Source organism: Tenrec ecaudatus, chromosome 1, assembly GCF_050624435.1.
Source record: "Tenrec ecaudatus isolate mTenEca1 chromosome 1, mTenEca1.hap1, whole genome shotgun sequence".
Taxonomy (NCBI): domain Eukaryota; kingdom Metazoa; phylum Chordata; class Mammalia; order Afrosoricida; family Tenrecidae; genus Tenrec; species Tenrec ecaudatus.
This window is the reverse complement of record NC_134530.1, coordinates 30,836,062-30,846,155: the sequence shown is the minus strand read 5'-3', so window position 1 is coordinate 30,846,155 and position 10,094 is coordinate 30,836,062. Positions and strand designations below refer to the sequence as shown.

General features: G+C 52.7%; 1 protein-coding gene across 1 annotated transcript in view; it reads right to left on the bottom strand.

Moving 5' to 3' along the window:
* CAMTA1 (calmodulin binding transcription activator 1) overlaps nucleotides 1–10,094 on the bottom strand; it is a 1,074,576-nt gene that overhangs the window by 860,482 nt on the left and 204,000 nt on the right. The gene's annotated exons all lie outside the window — the stretch shown is intronic.

The following is a 10,094-nucleotide window of genomic DNA, read 5'->3' as shown; positions in this document are numbered from 1 at the left end:
GTGTACGACAGCACAACACACTGCTGGCTCCTGTGCCGTTCTCACCACCATTGCCATATCGGAGCCTATTGTTGCAGCCACTATGTCCATCTGTCTCCTTGAGGGTCTTTTTTGCCACTGACCCTCCGCTTTGCCAAGCATGATGTCTTTCTCCAGGAACTGGTCCCTCAATAGCGTAGCTCACCATCTTCACTTCTAAGGAGCACTCTGGCTACTTCTTCTCAGACAGATCTCATTCTTCTGGCACAGTCCGCAGGATATCCAATCGTTTCCATCAACACCATAATCCAAAGGCATCCAAGCTTCTTCGGTTTTCCTTATTTGCTATCTAGCTTTTGAATGCTGCACATGAAGTGGTTAGAAACACCATGGCCTGGGTCGGGGGCACCTTAGTCCTCAAAGGGACATCCTTGCTTTGGGAACACTTTAAAGAAGTCTCTCACAGCAGATCTGTCCAGTGCGATGTGTCATTTGATTACTTGACTGCTACTTCCATGGGTGTTGATTGTCAATCCAAGCGATATGACATCCCTGACCAGTTTAATCTTATCTCCATTTAATTGCTAATGGGTCCCGTTACAAGAATTCCCATTTTCTTTATGCTGAGGTATAATCCATACTGAAGGCTGTCGCCTTTGCTCCTGCTTAGTAAGTGCTGCAAATTCTCTTTGCTTTCAGCATGCAAGGTTGCGTCCTCTGTGTATCAAAGATTGCTCATGAACGATTCCTCCAGTCCTGACATTCTTCTTCATATAGTTCAGCTTCTCAGATTATTTTCTCAGCACACAGAGCACATATGTATGATAAAGGGGAACGAATCTGATGTACATCTTTTTTTTAAAACCGTGCAGTATCTCCTCGTTCTGTTCAAACTACCGCCTCTTGTTTTATGTCCAGGTTCCACATGAGCACAATGAAGTGTTCTGGAACTCCCATCCTTCTCAATGCCATTCATAATGTATTACAATCCATATAGCCCGATGCCTCTGCATAAGTCTGTTTATTGAGTGCCTGCCATGGCTATGGCAATGAATAACAATAATTATAAAACTTAACTTCATAGGGAAGATAAATATGAAATAAAGCCAAATAAAAATATTAAAACGAATCCACAAAAACAGGTTGAGGTAATTATGACAAAAGGAAAGATGTCCAGGGTGATGGCAGGGATTCCGCGTGGTTTGTGGGTTGAAGTTTAAGCAAGGTTGGTGAGACCGGGTCTCAAGTGTGGACATGACGTTAGGAGAGGCCAGTCCCTGGACAGCATACTTCGTAGAGCTTCGGTCAGAGTAATCGGATGAGGATCAGGGTGGAGGAACTGGGGAACCACAGCCCTGAGGTGCCTTTGGAAGTGAAAGGGGAAGAAGGTGGGGGTGAGGCTGAAGGGCTTAGATAGCTTAAAACATGAGTGCTTTCTGATCACAAATCTATTTCTAAGAACATGGCCTCAAGATGGGAAGAATGTCCACAGGCCATTTCACATACACACACACAGTTGCCTTCTGGAATTCACATCTGGACAGCCTGCCTCCTGGGGGAATCGCTCAGGAGCGAGGCAGCAAACACGGCACACGGCCCGGCACGTTCTGTGAGCCCTGGGGGCCTCCCCGAGCCCCACGCAGAACATTGGTTGGAAAGCCATCCAGAGCAGCCTTGACGGTTCTCCCAGTAGGAACAGCCTCCAAAGTCGCCTAGTCCAATCAATGCCCCACTCTCAACTCACGCCCTCTGCTTGGGAAGACGACAGAGCGGCTCCGACCAGGCCAGGGCCTTTGCTTCTCAGAGCTGCAGGTGTGCTGAGGTGGGGGCTTTCCTGTAGCCCCTCCCTGACTCACCAAAGCTAGCACTCAGCCAGGGAACCTGCCAGGAAAGGGTCCCCAGTGAGGCCAGGAGCCAGTCTCTGCCATCTCCTGAGGGACAGGGAAATGCCGGCTGTGACCAAGGACAGACAGGAAATAAGGGACTGGCCAGGCTTCCAACATGAGGAAGGGGCTCTTGAGGACGCAATGAAGGCAGGCAGCTCTTGCGTCCTGGGCCCGCATGCCGCCCACCTAAGGGAAGAAGTGGGGAATGAGTCCCACCACCACCCCATCCGTCACCACCACATGTGCTCCAAGACACAATCACTGCCCCGTGATCTGCCCTCAGCCCTCGCTTTCCGATAGGATGGGCTTCCCGTGGTTAGCCAGCGGTCTCTGTTGATAGCGCCCCATTCACCTAACAAAGGAACCCCTACTCCAAATGAGATGACACCCACAGGTAGAAGGCTCAGGACGCCAACACAGATTTAAGGGGAACACAATTTAGGAGGACACAACTCAATCTGTAATGATGCCAATTCACCACGCTGCAGGGCAACGTTCCTCGAGAGTGCTCTGCGGTTCGACTTGGGGGTCTGTGCTGTACCATCATGCAGGTCGTCCACAGGCCTGGCTTCGAGCACCGCCCAGCCATCAAACGTATGTCAGCATCTAGCAACCTGGGAGAATGTTCACTGTGCAACCAGGAGGGAGGCAAAGCAGGGTACACAACTGTTCAGAAGATGAGCTCGGCTGTGTTCTACAAACTGCATACAGAAGAATCTAGAAAATGATGACTTCTAGGACAATGACCATCTTCCTGTAAAACACCATGCTGAACATTTTCACTATTCTAAAGGAGCCCACCTGCCCACCAAACCGGCTGCAGCCTGTATTGGCAATGCCCAAAGCCACACATACGCACACAAAAGCTCAGAAAATCCAAGGTTTTCTTAGATTTGACCTCGTTTAGCAGCGAACATCGTCTGAACTAACACAAGGTGTCGTGGTGGGGCTGGTGGTGGTGGTGATGGTGGTTGGGAGCTGCCATCAGGTTCCTGGCCCATGATGACCCCAGGAACAACGGATTCCCTGCTGCCGGTGCTGTGTCGTCCACAAGCCTGGCTGCAGATCAGAGCAGTGGGAGCCACAAGGATTACACAGCAGATCGCCAGGCCTTTCTTGCTAGTCCAGCTGAGCCTGGAAGCGCTACTGAAGCCTGTTCAGCACAGTAGCAACCCAAGTGGGTGGCAGCTGCACATGAGATACAGTGTCTGGGGTTCTCCCACACACCACTGACCTGCAACTGCTCCGACAGCTCACCGCCCTTACCTACCCCACCTACAGGAGGTATGCATACACTTAGCTGGCCAGAGATCCCCCATTGATAGGTAGGTGCTGGTAGCAATGGAAGCAATCTCTCTCTCTCTCTCTCTCTCTCTCTCTCTCTCTCTCTCTCTCTCTCTCTCTCTCTCTCTCTTTCTCTCTCTCTCTCTCACACACACACACACACACACACATACACACACACACGCACACGGAAAGGAACCGCCTGCCCCTGCTTCCATCCGCCCCAACCTCAAACGTGCAGGCTCCTAAGAGACAGACCCTGAGCCCACCTGAGAATGTGCAAAGGGGCTCACAGCATCTTCAGTGAACGGGCCAAGCAAAGCGCATCCACGAGGGGGAACTGGGGAAAACGAATTAATTGCTTCTCCAAAGACTCCCTCCAGAGTATTCCTCTCTTCGCCCAGGGGGCAAAGTCTTGGGTGGCTTTAGCCATCGGAGACGCACTGTGTCATGTTGTTGGAAGCCAGACGCCTGAATTCAGAGGGTTGGCAAGGCTCCGCTCGCTCCCAAGGCCCGAAAAATCATCAATACTGGAGAACATTGCGCGCCTCACCAGAGAGAAGCCGCTCCAGCCATCACATTAGGGGTAAATTAATTAAATGTTTGACCAGCAGGATGGCCCAAGAAAGATGCTATAAATATCTAAATGGCCTTGCCAGAAAAAGACTCCCCACCCCTGTCCTGGAGAAAGCGTCTCCCGGCTCTCCCGGCTCCGGGAGCCGGCCCCTTGGTTTGCAGCGTAATATCGCCCTGTCCTCCCGTGGCTGGCTTCCCTGGCTGTGCCTCTTTCCCTCTGTTATAAGGCTCAGATGGTATCAGCACTCATGCTCCTCCAATAGGAGGACCTCATGGGAACTGCTAATATCTTCAAAGACCCAATTTCCAAACACAGTCATGGTCCCTGGTTCCAGGCGTAGGACCACAACATATCTGAAGCGGGGACCAAACCCAAACCAGACTCCAGGCCGTTGAGTCAATGCTGGCTCAGAGCGACCCCCAGTGGGTTTCCGAGGTTGTCACTGTTTACAGAAGACCGCCCGGTCTTTCTCCCGGGACACTGCTGGCGGTTTCAGACTGCCCATCCTGCGGATCGCAGCCCCCCTCGTAGCCCTCCACCACGAGGGCAGAGGACACAGTTCAAACCAGAACAAGCCTCAATAGTGGACGCTGAAGGACATGAGAGAAAGAGGCCTGGGAGAGGGGGTGTTCCTTTCTACCCCACAATCCAAACCCCTAAGATGGCCCTTTCTTCACCTGCATATAACAAACGAACCCCTGCCATCAGGTGGCTTAGTGCCTAACGCACCAGCAAACAGAACCGAGCCAACCAAGAATCCTACCCCCCAGGGACCTCTCCCCACGAACGGCACCATCACCACCACAACCTGGTGACTTTTCATCTTCTTCTAATTTTAGGATTGAAGCAGCATTCTAAGAACCCCTCGAAGTGTTTTAGGGAGATGGTAATGATCCCATACTAAAATAATTCAACCAACACTATAATTTTAGTGCCACCATCAAAATGAAATAATGGCTGTTTACTATGTTACACCTTTCAAATGACCTTCATTTGAATACAAATTGTGGCTGGAAATTCTAAAAGCGGCTCCCTTCCAGAAGGCTGCAAATTGCAGGAGCTAGAGAACGGGCTGCTCTTCCTGGAGCCTTCTCCCCTGAACGCGCAGGGTGAATGGCTCCCTTCTCTGAAGCTGCTGGAGACCCATTGAGAGCGGCGAGGCAGAGCTGAATGGTCCTGACCGGGCCACACAGGCCCCGGAGCTGGCAGAGGCAGCGACCTGGGGGGCTGAGCAGATGAGGGGAGCATTACCTTGTCATCCCTACTGTGCTGCAGCCCCTCCCAGCAGAGGAGCCGGGAGAACTCCGGAAACTTCCTCCAGGGAAACCGATGCTGCCCCTGCCACCACCTGGTCTGTTTTTGTCACCGATCACCTGGAGATTTCTGGAGCATCCTGACCTGTCCCTGCTTTCCTGGTCCCCACCAAGGCCCCTCCGGCCACCCCCAAACACATGCCATGCTTTGGAAACTCCCTGGGGCTCTCTGTCTTCCATGCCTTGGCCTTCTCTGCCAGGTGGAGGAGGGAGCGAGCTTTCCAGGTCAACTCCTGCTGCTTACTTGTGCAGGGGTTCAGCAAGTATTGATGAGCAGCATCAGAGAGCGAAGAGAGATGGGCAGCCTGGCGTCGTGCAAGTGTGTCTCCTTCTCTGCTGGCCTGCGGCACACCAGGACTAGGAGCATGACTTCCTCACCCTGTCTCCCCAAAAGCCCCATGTTTCATGGTTGGCTGCATTAAAATCTCAGACGCTTCCTAGACTCGAGGGCAGAGTAAATGCATGGCCTGGCCTGTCTAACGCACCCTATCATGTTTACTGCCTTGTGTCTGTGGCTGCTGCCGCTGTTGCTGCTGCGGGTACCGTGGAGTGGGTCCCACGTCTGGGCAAAACCAGTCTCTGCTCCATCCTGTGTCATCCTCCTCACAGTCGAAGCCATGTCGGAGCCCACTGTGTCAACCCACCTCTGATAGTCTTCCCCTTTCTGGACACTCCTCTGCTTCACCAAGCTCGAAGCCCTTCTCCACGGACTGGGCCTTCCTCCGACAGGGGCGGGGCAGTCTTACCACCCTCTCTCCTAAGGAGCGAGTCAGCTGTGCTTCTTCCAAGACCGATCGGATCACTCTTCGGGTTGTCCCTGATATGTTCAATATTCTTCTCCCACAGCATCTTTCAAATTCCTCTCCCTCCTCTCTGCCTGTGAACAGCGATTCATCTTTCAGCGCAAGCTCCCACAAAACCCCTCTCCTGGGAGCTACCTACTCACTCAGCATCTGCTCCAGGTGACGTACTCTGATCTCAGAGCCTGGCTTTCAGGAGGAGCCTTTCACTGGAAGGAGAGTTCCCGAGTCCCCCCTCCAGAGCCCTTTGTCCGGTCACAGGCTGCACCCGTCATCACGACACAAGGCAAATCTCAAACGCTGAGGACAGGAAAACCTGTGAGAGGCAGAACTCCACCAGGCGGGCTTGTGTGTCTGGGTCTCAGCCTTAGCCAACTCCAGTCTTCCCACTTTTCAATCCCTGTGAGGGTGAATATTTGCATTTTCCTTCTCTGACAGGTGTCTGCCTTACACAGGTGCCAGTCTTTGCCAGTTTTATGGTGTCACCTTTCTTCCTCTGTCTAGCACCATACTGTCCCCACCCCAGGCCTGGATATCCCAGGCTGAAACATGGCAGGCAGCTCCATCCTTTGTCTCTTATCTCTGTCTCAGAAGGTCCAGGAAAAGGAAGCAAGAACCAGAGGGACAGGGAAAAGGAAACACCAACAGGGCCAGGATGCCACCAGGGCTCCTAACCTCGCCGTGAGTGATTAATCCAGTGGTTCTCAACCTTCCTCGTGCTGCGACCCTTTCATAGAGTTCCTCATGTTGTGGTGACCCCCCCCCCCCCCACCAACCATAAAATTACTTTCGTTGCTACTTCACAACTGTAATTTTGCTACTGTTATGAATCGGGTGACCCCTGTGAAAGGGTCGTCCAACCCCCCAAAGGGGTCACGACCCACAGGTTGAGAACCGCTGGATTAATCCAACACCGCATACAATGGAAAAGGGAGCCAGAGGCCCACTGGGCGGCTCCCGTGGACTTCACTCATGGCCTCCTACCAGAAAGTCCACTTGGTTAAGCAGTTGACGATCAACCGAACAATTGATGGGTCCAACCCATTCCAAAAGACCGGCCTGGTGGTCTGCTTCCAAAGGTCGCAGCCTCAAAAGGCCTGTAGAACACAGTCTTCACAGCCACCCTGGAGTCACCATGCATCTGAATCAAATCAATGCCAGCCGTTTTGGGTGGTGTTGTTTTCATTGCAGAATGGTGTTTAATTCGTATTTCCATAGTTTTTCAATCACCTCCTATGCTTATGAAATCTGGGCAGGGAGTAGGGAGCACCGCCGAATAATAGCTAAGTTTGCCCACAGCCCTCCTGCAGGCCACTGGACCCCCCTTACAGAAGGGTCGCGGGAGGAGGCGAGCCAGTCAGGGTGCAGGGTAGCAACGATGAAACATACAGCTTTCCTCTGGTTCTTAAATGCTTCCTTCCCACCCACCCCACTATCATGATCCCAATTCTACCTTACAAATCTGGCTAGACCAGAGGATGTACACTGGTACAGATAGGAACTGGAAACACAGGGAATCCAGGACGGATGATCCCTTCAGGACCAGTGCTGAGAGTGGCAATACCGGGAGGGTGGAGAGAAGGTGGGATAGAAAGGGGGAACTGATTACAAGGATCTACATGTGACCTCCTCTCTGGGGGATGGACAACAGAAAAGTGGGTGAAGGGAGATGTCGGACAGTGTAAGATATGACAAAATAATCATAATTTATAAATTATCAAGGGTTCATGAGGGGAGGGGGAGTGGAGAGGAAGGGGAAAAATGAGGAGCTGATACCAAGGTCTCAAGTAGAAAGTAAATGTTTTGAGAGTGATGATGGCAACAAATGTACAAATGTGCTGACACAATGGATGGGTGGATGGATGGATGGATGGATGGGTGGATGGATGGATTGGGCTAACAAGGCTGGGTGCTCCACTCGACATTGTTTATTTGAACCTTTCTGGTTTCACCCTTATTTCTCCCCGAAAGACACTGAACTCCCCGTGGACCTGAAGGTGTGCCTCTGCCATCCCCCCAAAGCTCGCACTGTAGACAGTGGTAGGAAGGCTTGGTCTCTAGCTCCAGTCTCTGGGGAGGCCCTGGGGCTCTCTGCCCCGCAGTGCTCACCCCTGGAAAACTGGGCAACGCCTCCTTCACAGAAGAGTCGGGTGCAGCGAGGTGATTTATGAAGAGTTTAATTTGGCAGGAAAAGCTGTTGAAAAATTAACTTGTGCCTCGAAGACTCATCAAAAATGAAAAGAAGGTGTGTTCCCCTCTCCTAGGAGGATGACCACGTCTTTTAGTCAATCCAGCAAATAATTGCTATTTGTTGGATGAAAGGATCATTTGTATTTCCTGATTCACCCCCACAGGGGCTGGGAAGAGGCCCTGGCAGCTGCTCAGGAGGGAGTGGCCCGGAAGGAGGACTAGGTATTCCCCAGGGCTCTAAGCTCAGCTCCTGAGCAGGGAGAGGGCCGGGGGGGGGTTTTATGGGGGAGGAGAGACTCCTTATCTCTGTGCTGGGGCAGGGTGTGGTGACTTTTCTGAGGTCTGTATTGGCTCCCAGGTTGTGTAGGAACTGAGAATGACCAACCACAGAAAGGACATCAAGGAGTGGGCATCAAGTACCAGGACCTTGGGCACATGGGCAGAGCTCACAGGAGCTTTGCTTGGCAAGAGGGGAGGGTCCACCAGCTGCATCCCCAGCTCTGAATTGACTCCGTGGGCTGGGGCGGAGCTGGGCACACAGGATTCAGGGCCAGCAAGAAGAGGGGCAGGCCTAAGCCACGGAGGACTCTTTTGGGACTCGGTAAATCCCAGTGCTTGTCTCCCACCCTAGAGCCCAGAACTCCCCGTTTGGAACAAGCCTCCCATCTTGGCAGCCGGGGCTCTGAAAAATTGGATTGGAACAAAGAAACGTGTCATTCCCTGCACTGACTGCACGGGGAAGGTCTTGGCCCCAGTCCAAGATGACATTTCGGGGGATTCTCCGCAGTGATGAATTCCCATCCGCCTCACTGGCCAAACACAAGTGCTGGAGCTGGAGAAGACCATGTCTGGAGGCAGCGAGCGGAGGGCTGTCAGCAAACTGGGGCTGAGAAAAGGGAATGGAGGGGCAGTGGAGGTGGGGGTGGAGGGCGCATGCCAACGAGCTAAGAAATGAGGGAACCTACAAGGAACTCTCCGGAAAGACTGAAGAAGAGTCGGTGCATTTGGATGGGTGCTGGCGATGACTGGAAGTCCCATACACTGCTACAAGGATCTGTCTTGGTCGACCAAGTTCACCCAGAGCGCTCCTTGGAGGCCCGGGTAGCAAGCCTTTGTCCTCCATACTTTGGCCACACTGTCAGGAGAGACCAGTTCCTGAAGTCCACCCTGGACATCACACTTGGCAAAGTTGAGGGGCAGCAAAAAAGAGGAAGGCCGCCCATGAGCTAGAGCAGCAGCTCTCAGCCTTCCCCATGCCGCGACCCTTTCAGACAGTTCCTCGTGTGCTGGTGGCCCCCAACCATGACATTATTTCCGTTGCTACGTCATCACTGTCATTTTGCTACTGTTATGAATCGGGCAACCCCTGTGAAAGGGTCGTTCGACAACCCCCCAGGGGTCGCAACCCACAGGTTGAGAACCCTGAGTGAGATGGCCACCCTGACTGCAGCGATGGATGGGCTCAGGCAAAGAACCCATTGCGATGATGGCACCAAACTGTGCAGTGTTTTGTTCTGTTGTGCACAGGGTCACGATGGGTCAGGACCAATTCCGTGGCACCTGACAACCATCCAGGGAACCTTGGCAATACCCCCGAGCCCTGGGACAGACCAACAGAGGGAAGCCCAGGGAAAGCTCCGGAAAAAGCTAGGAACAGAAGAGAGCCGATAGCCTATTGCAAAGAAATGAAAAGGGCCAGTGTCACACTCAAAAGTTCCACTTCAATCAACCCATCATGAACGATTTGCCCATGCACGGATCGACTAATAACATGGACATCAGGAAGATGGGGCCACCTCAGAGGACAGCTTGTGACTGAGGGACCTTGTTGGCAGGAGTCCTAGGGACATATCCTTTCCCCTGGCCACGGCTCAGCGAGGTGGCTGTCCAGGTCAGTGGGAGAGCCTCTTCTGAAATATTAACCCACCAAAGGGAGGTCTCTAAGTCCATGAGCAATTGGCAAAGAAGGATAATCCAATTTGATGTGGCTCAAAAGGTCACTCCAGTCCTGCTTCAAACGCATCTGGAAAACACCACTCCCTTGCCAAACCTAAGCCTCTGTGCC